Genomic DNA, 16,979 nt, shown 5'->3' with positions numbered 1-16,979 from the left:
TTCCAGAAGGCCTCAGATGGGCCAGAGGCGCCAGAGTTCTCACCCCCAGCCCCAGGAGTGCTGGGTCCCAGGAGGGCGAGAGGGACGGATGCAGCCCCCTCACACTCCCTGGTGAAAGTGCATTTTTACCATACACATTCTATCTGAAATTTCCTTGCAATAATGAGTTGTTAGAAAGGCAGAATCTGTTTTTGTAGTTGGTTGGTTTTTTTATGTCTGCTTATGTGTTTGTTTATCCATTAGGTGTGAGGGTGTGCGTGAATGTGATGAGTGGTTCCACTGTTTCTTGTCTTGGTTTTGGGTGGTGGTAGTGTGTTGACTGGTTGTTTAAGGTTCAAAAACCCATATGAAACAGATATCATTTCCTTAAATTCCCTTCTATTTAACATTCAAAAAATTTCAAGTGACATAATGCAGTCATACAGACGTTGGAGCAGACTTTACTGGACTGTGCTGGACACTCTGACTTAACTCTTTTGCAGTTAAAATAAGACAGAAATGAATTTCAAGAACAGCTTTGAGAAAGAAAATTCATACACCCTGTACCTGGTGATTTAATTGGAAGTAGGAGGCACCCCTATTTCCTTAATTTTTTTCCCCAAACCTTCTTAAGTAATTAGTGCTAGGCAAACATTTTGTTAACTGACAGGTGATATGCACAGGTATATAACCGATTTACTTGCAGAGCTCTCAATTACCTGGGGGCCCTCATTCCTGCTCTCACCTGAGACATTAGGGTCAAAGCAAGACAGCCCCTCCCCCCACTTCTCCCCATAGCATAGTCTCTGCCTGTTGCAGTTTTCTCTAAAATGTTTCAGTATTAAACTTAATGGGCTGCTTTATTCTTTCCTGGTAGGCCTTAGCTCTAGTTTTCATACAAATCTAGGTCAAAATTTGTTTGGAAAACCACGCAGATAAAGCCAGATTTACAGAAAAGACAAAATTCATAGTAGCAAAATTTTGATTTTCATAAAAGTTTTATATTTCCTTACAGCCTGGGGATAAGGTGAAGAAAGGTAAAGAATCTTTTAATTATGTGTCAGTTGTAAACTGAATAAAATTCTATCTTAATTTTTTAAAATAAATTAAGAAAATTAAATGTAGAGTCAACAACCAGGTCTATCCTTTCTGCAAAATAATATAGTACAGTGGTAAAATATGAAGTTAGTTTTATTTTTTAAAAAAAGACTGACAGGGCTTAATTGGAAGAATTAAATAATTTTATGCAATAAATAGCATATATGTCTAATATATGCTTGGCATTCAGGTGCTCAAGTGAAAAGATAACAATAAATATAAAAAGTATTCTTATGAGTGTAGGGGTGATTTTTTTTGTTATTCAAGTATTGAACTAATAAAATAAGTTATTAGACTCTTGTGTTTCTTATGCATAACCATTCAAACTAACAAATGACTGAACAGTGATAGCAATAGAAATGGAAAAAGTGTAGTTAGAAAAGAATATACATGTTATTAGGCCAGACTCTAAACTGTTCTGAGAACCTCATATAGGACATTACTTGCACAATGTCAATAAAGTTCAATGAACTTTTTATTGTGTTATCATTAAATTAACCATTTATTGTAACTTGGAGACATGGCTACTTATAATTATTAATTATTTGTACCCAAATTCTGTAGGAAAAAATTAAGATAGCATTTTATTCAGTTTTCTAGTATCCAGTTTCTGTTACATTATGTAACACTCACACTGAAGGAAAGAAAATGAACTTATTCCTGGTTGTTCCTCTGCAGGTAAAGAGCACTGTGGAAGAAAACCTGCCATATGTTTGTAAAAAGAAAACGATCATTAAAAAATACATCATCATTTTTCCTATTTCAACAGCAATGACCTAAACTATTCTTGAAGTAACACAGTTTCTCAAGCAATTATTACTCAGATGAATAAGTGTATATGTTGGGGAAGACATTCTGCTAAGATGAAACACAGAAATGGACTTCCCTTAATTTGCTCGAATCCTGAACTAAGTCTGCACATATTTTTCATCCCTCTGTGTGGAAAAGAAATGTCAATGTGTACGGATTTGTCTAACCTATTTTTCCATATATATAGTGGCTGAAGGGTATGGAATTTACTAAATAAAAAGTGAACCAGTTAATTAGTATGTTCTTAGGATCTTTGTACTTCCAAGAGCATCCCTGGGGCCATGAATGAATGAATGGCAAAAATGCAGAGAGAGTAAAATAAGCATATAGAGGGTAATTTTTGTGAAAGTTACTGATTAATTCCTCAAATACGTGTCAGTATTGGATCTGGTTTGCCTCCATGGAGCTCCTGCTTGCCTTTTGCCAAGTCTCCCCTCTCATTATCACCTTCTTTCTAAGTTGGGTGACTGTAAATTCCAAGTGAACAGCTAACCAGCTGATGTTGCGGTAACATCTTTCTAGAGTTGAAATCATCGTGTTACACTGGTTTCTTTTTCCAGAGAGATTTCACATTCATTAAAATATTCCTTGAAATGCAGTTGTAAGGGAGATCCTCTCTGCCCTCAGTTGCTCACACCTTCTAGTGTCAGTTCCCTCTGGGACTTAGAGCAAAACTGAGCACTTTGGCAAATCTAAAATAATCAGTCCATTAGTATCAGGTTGCTTTCCTGAATACAGCAAGGTGCTCTCCCTGCCTCCCTCACCCCCAGACCCCCCAAACCCACACTCTAGTCCACCTCACCCTAAGATGTATTATGTTCAGAATACAATGGGAACTGCACTGCCTTACTGTTTCCCCTACAAAGGTTGACGTTGTAAAACATAATTGCATATAAAAGTACACACAAAACTCTCTGCAACTGTGTAATGTTATTTTACTACATTTATAGGTTGTGAATGTAGATCTTGGCGAAAGCAAAACTATGATATATAACCAACACACAATAAATTGAAATGTACTAATTAACGCCTGACATTTTCTTTCTTTCCAATAACATATAATTATTATTTTATGTACTTTCTGTGAAACTCCCAAAAGAGAAAGTACAGATTTTTGTAGAGTACAAAGGATTATGAAAATGGGTTCTATTATTTCAGTAAAATGGTTGTATCTCTGGACATGAAGACCTATAGGAACAAATCTAAAGCGTTATGTTTAAAGAAGGAAATTTCATTTATCTTTTTCTTTTATTATCTGATACTAGAAAATTTTTCAGGCAGTCTCTATTCTTCAAGTAATCAGTTGTTTTTACACATCTGGAGTTAATACTAGATAAGATTTTAGCAGCAGCTATAGGAAAAGGTTATTTTTCATACATTTGCAGGGTTAATTAGAAAGTGATATTTGATACTCTCGTGATTATCATCCTTTAGTATCGTTTAAACCATCATTGTAATGATACTTTAGAAAAGCCTTTGCCTAGTGTACTCCTTATCAACTACATCCTAACAAGCTCCTCAAAATAATTTTCCAATTTACCTTTCTTTGAACACCTGGAAAATTAATGACTATTTTCACAAAGAAATGGAGTCAAATGTTCTCTTTCAAAATACATTCTTTATGGCCATTCACAGAACAATAAAGACAGTCTAAGATTCTTTTTCATGCTAAAAAAAAAATGCATTTGGTGGGACTGTTTTGGGGGATTGTAAGGGGAGAAACCTGGGGTGCTTTAAGGTTAATGGACAGTGATTAAGGTTAATGGCTGAGTGCTTAAGGTTAAGTGCTTGTATTTACATAGCTGCCAACTCTCTAGAAAAAAAAGTCTTCATGTCTATCCATCAGTTCCAGCTAATAGCCAATTAAACGGCCCATGGGGTATAGAGACTAGAGGTAAAGACCCTTCAATCTGCATTTATAGAATGGAATTGCCAGTTTGCAATCCAGAAGTATTTACTGAACACCTACTTTGCCATGTCTGCATTGCCCGCAGAGGAGTAGAAGCCATGGCCCCAGCGTCCAACAAGTTTAGCATCTAGCAGGAACCAGGAATGGAAATATTTCAGCACTGGCAGCAATCAAATAAATGACACAAGTAATACAAGCTATAGAATTCACAGCAGGGAAAGACACTACCTAGCTCAAGGTTTAACAGAATAGGGAAGGATGTTTCAATTATCCCTTAAAAAAAATGGTTTTCAAAAACTATATTTCATTCTTTAAAAAGGTATACAATCCCCAACAATGTGAACATAGTCAATGATGCCATGCATATTGCTCTGACATAGTTTAACTATTAAAACTACATCAACAATTTATCAATAATAACGTTAACAAATATGAGGTTAAGTAGGAATATTCATTTGTACTTCTTTTTCATGTGCAACCTCTCAAGACCAATTTGGAGCAAGGAAAACAGTAACAGACATAGTTAAAACAAATTCACATTCCCGCACTATCTTTGAACTCAATGTAAGCTTCCTTAGACGAGGCAGATCAGGAAACTCCAGATTAGTGGAGTGTAAGATGTTTTGATTGTAATACAGTGAAAGGGTATGAGGTATCCAGTAGTCACTCAATGCAAACTGGTTCATTAACACCCAAATGACAACATGATTAATTATATAAATGAAGTTTACTAAAACAAGATTAATGCTCATCTTAGCAGCAGCCACTGGGAACTATGCTCCGTCCGTGGGGCACTCTCGCTTTCACTCAGTTAGCAAGAGGCAGTCCTTGCTTTTTGTATTTCCCTTTCCCTATTTGCACTCCCCCTGAATGTTCAGCTGATTTCAGAAGGAAGGTATAGTAGACATGGAGGATGTGGGGGCTAGGAGCTAAGAATGAGCACCTGGAATGGTAGAGAAGGTAAAAATGAACTTGTAACACGTAATTATTGAAGATAAAATTTTAAACTTCTCTTAAGAATATTTTCATTCAGTGAGTTTCTTCCACTGGCCAGTTTCAAAATACTGACAGCATGAAGCATAAAACAGGCAAAAGTGATTAGGCACCAAGTGATCCTGAATTGTTATAGGTCCTCATCTCCTGACAGTGGGAGCAGAGGCCAGGAAGCAGCTTCCTGCGTCAGGGCCGACAGAGGCAGATCTCAGTGCAGAGGTGGGACAGAAGGGTGCTTCCTTGGCCTGGAACTTATCTCTCTTTTAATTTTTCTGAAGCTGAAAATTAGAGACCTCTTTTGAATCAAAAGAATGCTCTTACTAAAATGTAAACACTCCAAAAATGGTGAAAACTTTTAATTAATTAAAAGTTATCCCATCAACTTGTATTTTTCAACATGTTATGTTGGTGTGTAATTGGCTTCCCTTCCATGAACTAACAGTAATTACTATGCCAGGAGAAAGAGTGTTCAACATAGGAACTGTTTTTTATTATGCTTTGCTTTATTGCATTTCACAGATAAGGCATTTTTTTACAAATTGAAGGTTGTGGTAACCCTGCATTAAGTAAGTCTTTGATGCCAAGTTTCCAACAACATTTGCTCACCTCGTGTCTCTGTTCCATTTTGGTAATTATCGCAATATTCCTAACTTTTCATTATTATTATATTTACTATGGTGATCTATAATCAGTAATCTTTGATGTTATTATTGTAATTGTTTTGGTTTTGGTATTATAATTATTAATAATTGTAATTGTTTGGGCCATCTTGCTAAAATAATTAATGACTACACTAAAAACAGATTTTGATTGTAGACCATGAGCCACGCCCATATAAGATATTGTATATGTTCTAACTGCTCTGCCACCTGGCCGTTCCCCATCCCTCTCCCTCTCCTCTGACCTCCCTATTCCCTGAGACACAACAACATTGAAATTAGGCCAGTTGATAACCCAATAATGCCCTTTAAGTGTTCAAGTGAAAGGAAGTCATGTGTTTCTTACTTTAAATCAAAAGCTAGACATGATCAAGCTTAGTGAGAAAGGCATGACTCAGTTGATATAGGCCAAAGGCTAGGCTTCAAATTATAGATGCACAGAAAATGTTCTTGAATAAAATTAAAAGTGCTACTGGAGTGAGCACACAAATGATGGAAAGCACAACAGTCTTACTGCTGAGATAGGTAAAGTTTGGGTGGTCTGAACAGAAGATCAAACCAGCCACAATACTCCCTTAAGCCAAAATCTAATCCAGAGCAGGTTCCTAACTCTTTCCCCATCTATGAAAGCTAAGAGAGGTGAGCCAGTTTCAGAAGAAAAGTTTGAACCTAGCAGACGTTTAAGAAAGAATCCATCTCCATAACAGAAGTACAAGGTGATGCAGCAAATGCTGATGTAGAAGCTGTTGCAAGTTATCTAAAACATCTTGCTAAAATAATTAATGCCGACACTAAAAACAGATTTCCAATGTAGACAAAACAGCTTTTATGGGAAGATGCCATCCAGACTTTCACAGCTAGAGAGGCGTCAACACATGGCTTCACAGTTTCAAAGGACAGGCTGACTCTGTTGTTAGGGGACAGTACAATTGGCCCATAACTTTAAGTTAAGGCCAATGTTACTGACCATTCCAAAAATTCTTAGGGCCCTTAAGAATTATGCTAAATCTACTCTTTCTGTGTTCTGTAAATGGGACAACAAAGCCTGGATAATAGCATATCTGTTTACACCATAGTTTACTGAATATTCTAGGCCCACTGCTGAGACGTACTGCTCAGAAAAAAGATTTCTTTCAAAATATGACTGTTCATTGACAGTGCATCTGGTCAGCCAAGAGCTCTGGTGGAGAAGTACAATGAAATAAATGTTTTCATGTCTGCTAAAACAATATCCATTCTGCAGTCCATGGATCAGTAAGTAATTTTGACTCTATAGTCTTATTACTGAAGAAATACATTTGTAAGGCTATAGCTACCATAGATAGTGACTCCTCTTATAGATCTGGGTAATGTCAAGTAAAGACCTTTCTGGGAAGGACCATTCTATGTGCCACTAAGAACATTTGTGATTCATGGGAAGAGGTCAAGATATCAACACTAACAGGAGATTGGAAGAAGTTGATTCCAGTTGTGATGGATGACTTTGAGGAGTTTAAGACTTCAGTGGAGCAAGTCACTGCAGATACGGTGGAAACAACAATATCACTAGAATTAGAAGTGGAGCCTTAAGATGTAACTGAATTGCTGCAATATAATAAAACTTTCATGGATAAGGAGTTGCTACTATGGATGAGCAAAGAAAGTGGTTTCTTGAGATCATATCTACTGGTAAAGATGCTGTGAAGATTGTTGGAATTATAACAAAGGATTTAGAATATTACATAAAATTAAGTTGATAAAGCATTGGAAGGGTTTGAGAGGATGGATGACAATTTTGAAAGAAGTTCTACTGTGGGTAAAATGGTATCAAACAGTATTGCATGCTGCAGAGAAATTGTTGATGAAAGGAAGAACCAATTAATGCAGTGAACATCTTTGTCATCTTATTTTAAGAAATTGCCACAGCTACCCCACCCTTCAGCAACCACGACCCTGATCGGTCAGCAGACATCAACATCGAGGCAAGACCCTTTAAGAGCAAAAGATCATGACTCACTGAAAGCTCCAGTGATGGTTAGCATTTTTAACGATAATGTATTTTTAAAATAAGGTATGTGTATAGTTTTTTTATACATAATGCTATTGAACATTTAATAGACTACAGTGTAGTATAAACATAATTTTAATATGTACTGGGCAACTAAAAAATTCATTTGACTCACTTTACTGAGATATTTGCTATATAATTTTGGTCTGGAACTGAATCCACAGTATCTCCAAGATATGTCTCTACAGGGAAGGAGGTAACAGTGCTAAAGAATAAAGATATTCTTTGAACTGAAAAGAAGGCTGTTGGCAGAAGTGCAAGTTTTAGTGTAATCCTAAGTCAAAATGAAGACCATGAGTGTGAGGTGACTCAGTTGTTGAGGGGGAAGGGAAGAGAATTGCTCCTGAATTGGGCAAGTTATAAAGAAAATGGAAGAATTCCAAAGATAAAGTTCATAACACTGAAAATTTGCTATGTGTCAACCCTATTCTTTATATTTCCTAGTTCTCCATGCTTCTAAGTAGCAAAAGTTCCTCCCTAACTGTGGGGTTGACCAATGAAAACATAAGATAATAAGGCAAATCTAAATCTGCAATGATCCACTGGCTTTTCAAATATTCATTACCTCTATCTTCTTTTGCATGTATTTCAATTACTAATGGCCTGTGGGGCACATATTGGTATCAAATTTAATTAAAAATAAGCATTACTTCAAAGATCTTTTAAGGTAATTTTGAGATGTCCTGTTGAAAGAACTAAATCCAAAATTCCTAGAGTATATTATTCATCCAAAGTAAGAGGCCAGCCACAGCTAATGTTAAAAGTTATTATCTATTAAATGAGAATGCAGTGTTTAATAAAATAAAAGATCTAATAGAAATTTCTGACAAATTTTCCAAAGATTTATAGCTCTGAATTCAAAAAGGAATATGAAATAACTGTGATATGTTTTTCTCTTTCTTTAAGTAATATCATCCTTAATGGGGTTTTATGATGTTTTTTTCTCTTATATATAATTTGAGATAAATTAAATTCACTGTTTTCAGCTAATTACATTGTACCATCTCTATTTTATTACGGAGTCTATAGATTGACAGAATAAAAAATTATCTTTAATAGAAAAAAGGCAAATGATTATCTATTTAAAGTACATGAAGTGCATTTTAATTCCTTAATTCATGATAAGCACTTAACAGAAGCCAGCAAAATTAACTGAATCAATGCCCTCATTTTTCAATATTCAGGTACCTTGGGGATATTTAATTACTCAAGAGTTTATTAATTCAGACAAGATTAACTTTAAGTCATTTAAATTATATCAGAAGAAATAGGTTCTTTAAAAAAAATTAACACACATCTTGTAAGAGCAATATATCTTCTACTGGTTTATTTTTAAATTGTTTTATGTATTACTGTTGATTAATATTTACTATCAAAAAATAAAAAAATATATGTACACATTTAAAAAATCAGATGCAAAAGAAACTGTATACATCATCTATTGCAAACTTCTCATTTTACAGGTAAAATATTGAGGTGGTATCATTAGATATACTATATTCATACTGCTAATTTTGACTTTAGGGCAAATAAAATCTCTGAACTTTTACTCCTCATAAGACAGTGGACATAGTTTACAGTTCTTCTATAGCTATTATCTATTCCTAAAGACTAAACTAGTAGACTCAATCTAAATTGCATGTAGTCTCTTAGTGTTTATTTATTTAAATATCACTGTTACAAATTCTTAGCAGGGATTTGAAAATCCAGTACTTAGCACTAGCAATCACAATAGTAAATGCATTCAAAATGTTCTGAACCTACCTAGCCCACAGCCATTGCTGGAAAATAGCTGGAGTCAGTCGTTAAACACTGATGATCACAGCTGTAGGAATGTACAAGGTATCATCTGCCCATTACACTGCTTGTCTCTGGAACAGCCTGAGTTCCTGTCGCATTCATGTATCTCCCCTAAGGCATGCTTATGTCATGTGTGGCCACATGAACCATTATATCTGTGGCCACAACTGATGCATCATGAATTAGCCTCTTCCCATTTCAAAGGTAGCGCCCCAGAACTCGTATCCTGAGCTTTGGAGGCAATTTCATGTTTGTTTTATGTGAAGCCTTATTGATTTTAGATGATTACATAATTGACTCTGAGTTTTAATCTTTTAAAAATGTAGCCTTAACCTTTCTTAGCTCATATAAAGGACACAGAATCCCCTTGGAACTTTTAACTCATGAATCTAGACCTTTTTCAGCTCTTCCGAATGTTGGTATGCAGGTATCTAATAGTTTTAAAGTTTACAGAGAGAGGAGAAATGCTGAAAATGTTCTGAAGCAAAGCAAAAATAATGAATCATGGCAGGTCTCTGTGTAGTAACTATAACCATAAACTACAGTGCAGTGGGCTTTTGTATACAGAATGGAAATATGCCATGCTAATCCTTAAAATTAATCTAAAACTTCATGTTAACCTCCTGTGGGTAAAGGATTAACAATAAGTTTTCCCCTTCTTCATGACAATTTGATCTTTTATGAACAGTCTAGCTTTCTTTCTGGACACCTGATAAAAATTACAATGCTAGTACTATTACTAGGAAAATTTGCCTAAGGTGAAAGTGACCCTTGACTGTTACACTGAATTTAGGACTAAGCAAATTGTAAACATCTGATAGCCTAATGTCAGGCTTAGATGAGTATTGTGACTATTTTCACTGAGCAAGCCCCTTGCAGAAACCCTAGACACTGCCTCCATAGATAAAAAAGACAGCAGGTCTATAGAGAAGAAGGTTTTTAAGAAGAGGTGCCTCCCCAGCCTCTCATTTTGATCTTCTCTGCTTGCAACCTGAGCTTGTTGGACTTCTATAAGGGCTGTTAAAAGTGGACTGCCTCTTGCTGCCCTGCTGAGGGTCTCTTGTTCCTCTTACCCTATCTCCTGAGTAGGTTTGTGGCCACTGTGGCCAATGGTAGTCTTGTGAGTCTAGTTGTTTAGAAGAATCTAGAAAGACTCCAGGTAGGCAATGCATCTGTAGTCATACTAATATACCAAGTCATACTAATGGAAATAATATCTGGAATTTGGCATAATAAAAAAGGAAAGTTCAAAACTTTCAAAATGGACAAAATCTTTAAAATAATGCTAATAATATTATCAAAAAATTTGGCATAATAAAAAAGGAAAGTTCAAAACTTTCAAAATGGACAAAATCTTTAAAATAATGCTAATAATATTATCAAAAAATCATATTCCATCTACAAGACCTCTGTGTAATGCTGTTGGCAGTCACTACTCATTGTTAAAGTTACACATTAAATAATAAAAAAAGACAGTGTTCCTATAGCAGTGGAGAATAGCAAATGATTAATAAAAATATTCAACACTATAAAACAGCCAAGGTAAGGGAGGAAACAAGCTTTCAAATTCATACATTTTTTTCCTTTCAGTACAAACAAAAGTCTGTGATGACATTTCTTTTTTAAAGTATAGATAATAGTTCTTAAGCAAAATAAAAATCCTTTTTATTTAATAAATGTATTGCTGTGAGATACATAATATAAATCATGCTAAAAGAGGGTTTATTCATACATGCATATATTCACTTTCACACACAAACTACATACACAGAGGAAGTTATTTATCACATTATTGTTAATAAAAATTAACGAATATACCTAAAAACATGACAAGGCTTGATATAAAATATATATCATTTCCACATGCTAAAACCACCTATAGCATTTGTAGTGTTATAAAAGTGCCAAAGTAAAATGCCCTCCTGAAAGAAATGCCATTACTTGATATCACATTTTTTTCTTACCTTTTCTTGAATAAAAATATTACGGCGATACTAAAGTTTTGTCAGGTATGGTCCTTACAAGGTATATGCTTGTTCTTGAGGTTCATAATGTCTTGAAATAGTTTGAGTCTTTAAATTCCAGTCCAAGGGACTGGAACTGTAATAGAAACAGTTTCTGTCATAACCTACACTGCATGTGGGCATCCTGGCATGTTTGTACATATTTATCACTTTCAATATTATATTTGTCACCTGAAAATATTTATTGGTTTAATGTTATCCAAAGAATTGAGAAACTAAAACACATTACTCATCTGTAAAGTGGAAATACAAATCTACTTTTGCCTAGAGATATGAAGATTAAATGAGATAATGTAAACCACAGGACCTTAAGTAATTACTGAATTCATGTTACTTCTCTATATTCACCCACATATGCCTGTTTTTATATCATAAAATGGAAATATTTCCATAAAATGGAAATAATCTTAACTCAAATTTTCATTTCGTATAAATTAAATATTTGGTCACAAAATTTGTGATAAAATATATTCTAACATCATTTAAGAAGTGAAATGAATCAAAGTGTTACTATCTTAAGGGGTAGCTGAGAGCAAAGATGACAATAAATGTCAATGTTTTATGTGAATTTTAAGTCATACCTGTTACTATTAACTATTTCTCTTCATTATGTGTCAAACCAATGTTAGCTGTGATTGGGTGGGTACACCAAACTTAATTCAAGGGCTCAGTAGTATAGATTTATCTTCATATGATAAAGATGTTTGCTTCTGAAAAATTTTGCCAACTTTAATTTCTTAAATCATTCAAAATGGGACAGGGAGGCAATCCATCAAGAAATGGCAATAGTAATCCAATATGAATCCTTCATTAAGGATCTCAATTTGCAAACTGAGAAATGTTTTGAGAAGTTTTTAGCCAAAGAATTATTTATTTAGACCCATATTTGTTGAGTAACACTCAGGATCAGTTAAAAGTTTTCTGTCTGATATCATTGAAATACATTTTGATCTAAGGGAGAAAATATCAATTGTGCTCTAATTGATATTACATAAATTATATAAGCATACAGTACTGTGCTATGTATGAAACCCTTTAAAAGTCTGGCATGTGCATTGGGTAGAACATTACATACAGGGCTGTGCATTCTCATGCTCTTTTCTATCTTATGAAAATTTCTCAAAATTCTTCCTGGTGACCTTACAAAGAGCTTTGCAAAGTTTTTTGACATGCAAATCATCACCAAAATACCAGAGAGAGGATATTTTCCACTGTTCAAAAGCAAGCTAGTAATTGTCAAAAAGAGGACCTGAACCCCAGTGTTTTTACTTCATGTTCATTGCTCCACATTTGAAGAATTATAAATTTGTAACTCAATCAAATAGTGTTATAGATGCTACAATGTATGTGCAGAATTAAAAGCATATGATTTACATAGGGAAAATAAAGTCTAGAGTGACTGAAAATACTGTTTATCAGGAAACTAACATGAAATTCAAACATATCAGCATGTCAGACCACAGAGAAGGTCAAACTCTCAAATTTTTAATGGAAGTACAAATAGAGCATTAATCATACCTCTGCTATTCAGCCAAATTTGAATGTACAATATTAAGGAATAAAACAAAATGAAGTTGACTGCTAATTAGATGCCTCTTTGAATTTTCAAGTTAGTCACACCTGCAACTTTTATTCTGAACAAACAACGATGAAGTGTCCTTTTAAACAATTAAAAATTTATATCCTGCTCAAAACTGGTTACAAGTTTCAATGGGCCTACAGTGAAGAGTCTTTTACATTAAGAGGGGTAGAAACCATGACATTCTGAGCATTGGTTGCAGGAATAGACCCAAGCTGACCGGGAGTCTAATTCATGCAGAGAACTGGGACCAAGAGCTATCCATACAAAGAAAGGACCATGAGTTGAATTGTTGAACTGCTGGCTTGGGCTTCAGGGTGTATGAAACTGGAATTGAGCAGGGACAGTCAACTGCTAGACATAACTGGAGCTGTCCACCAGCACAACATCTAAGTCTACAAAATTCCCCTCATTCCCCAGAACATGATCCAGTAGTAATCAGAATCAGAATTAATTGTAGACTGAGACCCTGCTGGAAGGCTTAGAATGAGTCAGGTAAGGGGTTGGGGGGTGGGGGAGAGAGAGAGAGAGAGAGAGTGTCTCGGTAATGAAGAGACTGTCCCACATAAGATGAGCCTGCAAATGAAAATGAAGTAGTTTCTGGATAATTCAAAAAGATAAATCTTATGAGGATAAGATTTAACTTCAAGAAGCTAGCCTGCTGAGCTCTCTGAGTAATGATAGTGATAGAGGAAGTCTTCGACCACTGTTTTTAAGTAATCATCAATCCTCAAGGTATTTAGAGCTTTCAGATCCTGTCACCATAGATTAATTCTTCCAGGATCTTGAGATTAGTTTGAAAAAAATTACTTGTTTTCATCTGTATCTTCTTTTGTATAAGAATAGTCTATGGTTTTATAACTGCCAAAAACATTTAAATATCTTTACTAAATATCTTTCAACAGAAGCAAAGGTTATGTGAGAAATAAAGTAACATTTATACCAACCCATAAAAATGGATTGGGGTTGCTAAAATTTTGAAGTAATTACCTCATGTTCATTTCATTTGCCTTGCATATATCTGCTTGTGTTTTATAAAAGTAACTGAAGTCTGCTTAAAAATTATGATGATACGGGTTGTTTAATTTTTTTAAAAAACCCCCTTTAAACTGAATATTCTCTTATCTGGGAGAGACTACACAAGCCTATAATGATACAAGTTATATTATGAAATGAAAGGGTTTTCTTACCATAAATATTTTGTTTTTGATCTCTCTATAAAGAATGTTCTCAATCATTTTGATGAATGTCTGTCTTGGGGAGAAAGTGTTTTAGCAGATAAGACATACCACAGATGCAGGTCCTTAGAAAATCTGTATTTGAAGTGAAATCTTTCAAATAGGTGTTTTCCAGGAGATGTCTGTGTGACAAAAACATACCCACAGATGAAGGGAAAATTCAGTTAGCATTCTCTTAAAAAAACATGTAGATAGTCCTATTGAGTAACTGAGGCCTGAAAATCTTGAGGGGTGGATGACTGACAGCTCACTCTCTTCACGGCCTTGGAGGTGGGACTGCCTGGGTGACTCCATGGGAGGCCACCCTGATGAGAGTCGCCCTGTTAATATCAGCAGCAGCTTGGCTGGAAATATGCTCAGGAGACAAACTCTTCTCAGACACTTAATATTTTAATAGGAATGGAAATTTAGTAACCGAGTGAAGGTGAAAGGACTCATTCTTCCCCAAATACCTGGGATGTAACTGCAATTCCTTCTCTACCTCTAGTAAAACTGCTGAAAGTAGTAGGTTTGTGAAGGCTGAGTGATAATGAAATTTGAAGTGAGGTCATTCTCACTGGCATTTAACTATGCTTTGATGGGCATTATATTTATTTCCATTTATTAATCCCTTTCAGAATTCAAGTGGTCCTTATGAGGTGATCAGAGATTAAGTCAATTTTGCACTGGTAATGAGGTTGCCTGTTGGGAATAAGTATAGCTCAGCAGCTGGAGAGGGTAGCTGTCCTCAGGCAAAGTTAATTTGAACCCAAATTCCACAGCTTACTAACTGTGCAACACTGGGCAAGTTCCTCAACATTCTGTTTTTACATTTATAAATGGGAACAGAAATGTACCTACTTCATTGGGTTATAAGGACTAAATAAATCATGGATACAAAATGCTCAGGGAAGTGTCTGGTTCCTTGATGGGGGCTCAACTAATATCCATTAGCACTCTATTTAGAAGCATCTGGTTACCAATTCAGAGCAAAAATGGAACCCTGAAAAGAACAGAACCTGGTAGCTACAGCTGAGGGCACAGATAAGGTGGAAGGCCTGCTAAGAAGCACATTATAGAGCAGACAGTATGGTCTCCTTGTTGAGTGGCCAATGAAATTGGACTGTTTTTTTCCCACACTTCCTTTCTTAGTTTGTAATAGTTCCTTTGATACAAGTAAAAATGGAGTTATTAAAATCCTATAAGTGTTGGTTTAGGTTTAAAAAAATTGAAGTTACTGAAAAGAGAATGTAGTTTAGTATAAGTACTATTGCCTATGGTTTCTAAAAACTTTCCTCCAAGCATACAAAAACTTTCATGCATAATAAATACAGTATATATATTTATGTTGCTTGTATTATTAATTACTCATATTGTAATCTTGTTTGAAACAGATAAAGCCACAGGGACACAGAACACTTACATAAATCAAAAGATAAAGGAACTTATTTAAGGACCATCTTATTTGTGAATTCCCTATGGTATTAGCCAAATTTAATTCCAGTCAAAAGTATTTTTTTGCATTTTAAGTTGGACTTGATCATAATGTTTTCCAGCATAAGTTTTAATTGGAATGGTTTTAACAAAGCCACTATTATAATTTTCAGGGGACTAAATTGCTTCTCTGAGGATGTCACTAGGTTTACAATTACTGTCTTCATCTCTACCTAGCTATATTTTTCAAAGAATTTCACTGTTAGTGAAAAATCACCATCTGTATGAGTAACCTGTGTATATTTACTTGTTAGCATATAGCTAGCCTTTCAGCACAATAAATCTTAGGCAAAATATTAAACTTTTCCTCTGTCACTTCATCTTCACTTGCAAAGTGCCTCTTGAAGTTTATTAAATTAACTTAAACCTAAGTAACTGAAACCTAAGCAAAGGCCATTTATTCTAACTATTTGGATAAAGAGTAAAATTCTCATTTATCATCTTAGGCCCTCAATAATTAGCTTAACTGACTTTTTCACTTAATTATTAATTTTACTGAACCAAATATATTAACCAGTGCATCACTACAAAATTAACCATACTGCATTTTAAAAGTACAATATAGTACTACTTGATCTTTATTACACTTTGAAAGGCAAATGAAGTAAATCAAAAAGAGACAAATCTAAATGCAGTGCTGAAGTGAGGTGCAGGCTTTGAAACCATCTTCCTATTAATCACAGGGCTGACCTTTTCATTAAGGGGCTCTTGTTGGACTCATTGACATGGTTACAACATTCATATGTGTGAACTGTACTCGGCAGTATTCTTGTACTGAGGAAGGCATAGTGAAATTAGATTCTCTCCCTGTAGGGGGTAGACATTGACCGCTATTCAATGCCAGCAATTGTCAGTTAAAGTATTTCATGAAGAATGACTTTTAAATTGCGTTAACTCCACCATCAGTAATGTCAAATGCAATTCCTAAAGAAATATATTTAACTAGCAATAATTAATTAACCTTTCATAGCTGCAACTTCATCCAAGCGAATTCATTTCTGAATATACACAAAGGAGTCATCAGGATTCTACCGTCATGGCTTTTAAACCATCAATTTCAATGATGTCCATCTATAATAGCTAGCTAGAAAACAAAAACAAAACATCGGCCTGTGGGGAATTATTTAAACAATGCTACAGTGTTTTATCTAATTTTACCTATGTAACGATTTATATGCTCATTGTCTTTTGGGATGACAATGCCTTCCAGACTAATTTTTCATAAAAATTTTTCATAAATTAAAACAAAACCCTCCAATGACTGCAAATAGATATGACATACTGACAGTTTTTATTGCATCCCTTTTTCATATGACTATCTTTGTGCAGTATTTGATGGAGTGAATTCAGGAATCATAACTGGAATCTTG

At 34.9% G+C, this 16,979-nt stretch overlaps 1 protein-coding gene across 4 annotated transcripts in view; it reads right to left on the bottom strand.

The window, feature by feature from the left end:
- Positions 1-16,979, bottom strand: part of SEMA3A (semaphorin 3A) — a 442,921-nt gene that overhangs the window by 424,582 nt on the left and 1,360 nt on the right. The window contains exon 2 of one of the 4 annotated variants that reach the window (XM_073238902.1): positions 14,188-14,258. The exons of the other annotated variants lie outside the window; for them this stretch is intronic. The gene's annotated coding sequence lies outside the window, so the exon portion shown is untranslated. The remainder of the gene's footprint in view (positions 1-14,187; positions 14,259-16,979) is intronic. 4 annotated transcript variants of the gene reach the window in all.

This window comes from Manis javanica, chromosome 6, assembly GCF_040802235.1.
Source record: "Manis javanica isolate MJ-LG chromosome 6, MJ_LKY, whole genome shotgun sequence".
Taxonomy (NCBI): domain Eukaryota; kingdom Metazoa; phylum Chordata; class Mammalia; order Pholidota; family Manidae; genus Manis; species Manis javanica.
The sequence above is the reverse complement of the archived record's forward strand: the minus strand, read 5'-3'. Positions and strand labels throughout refer to the sequence as shown.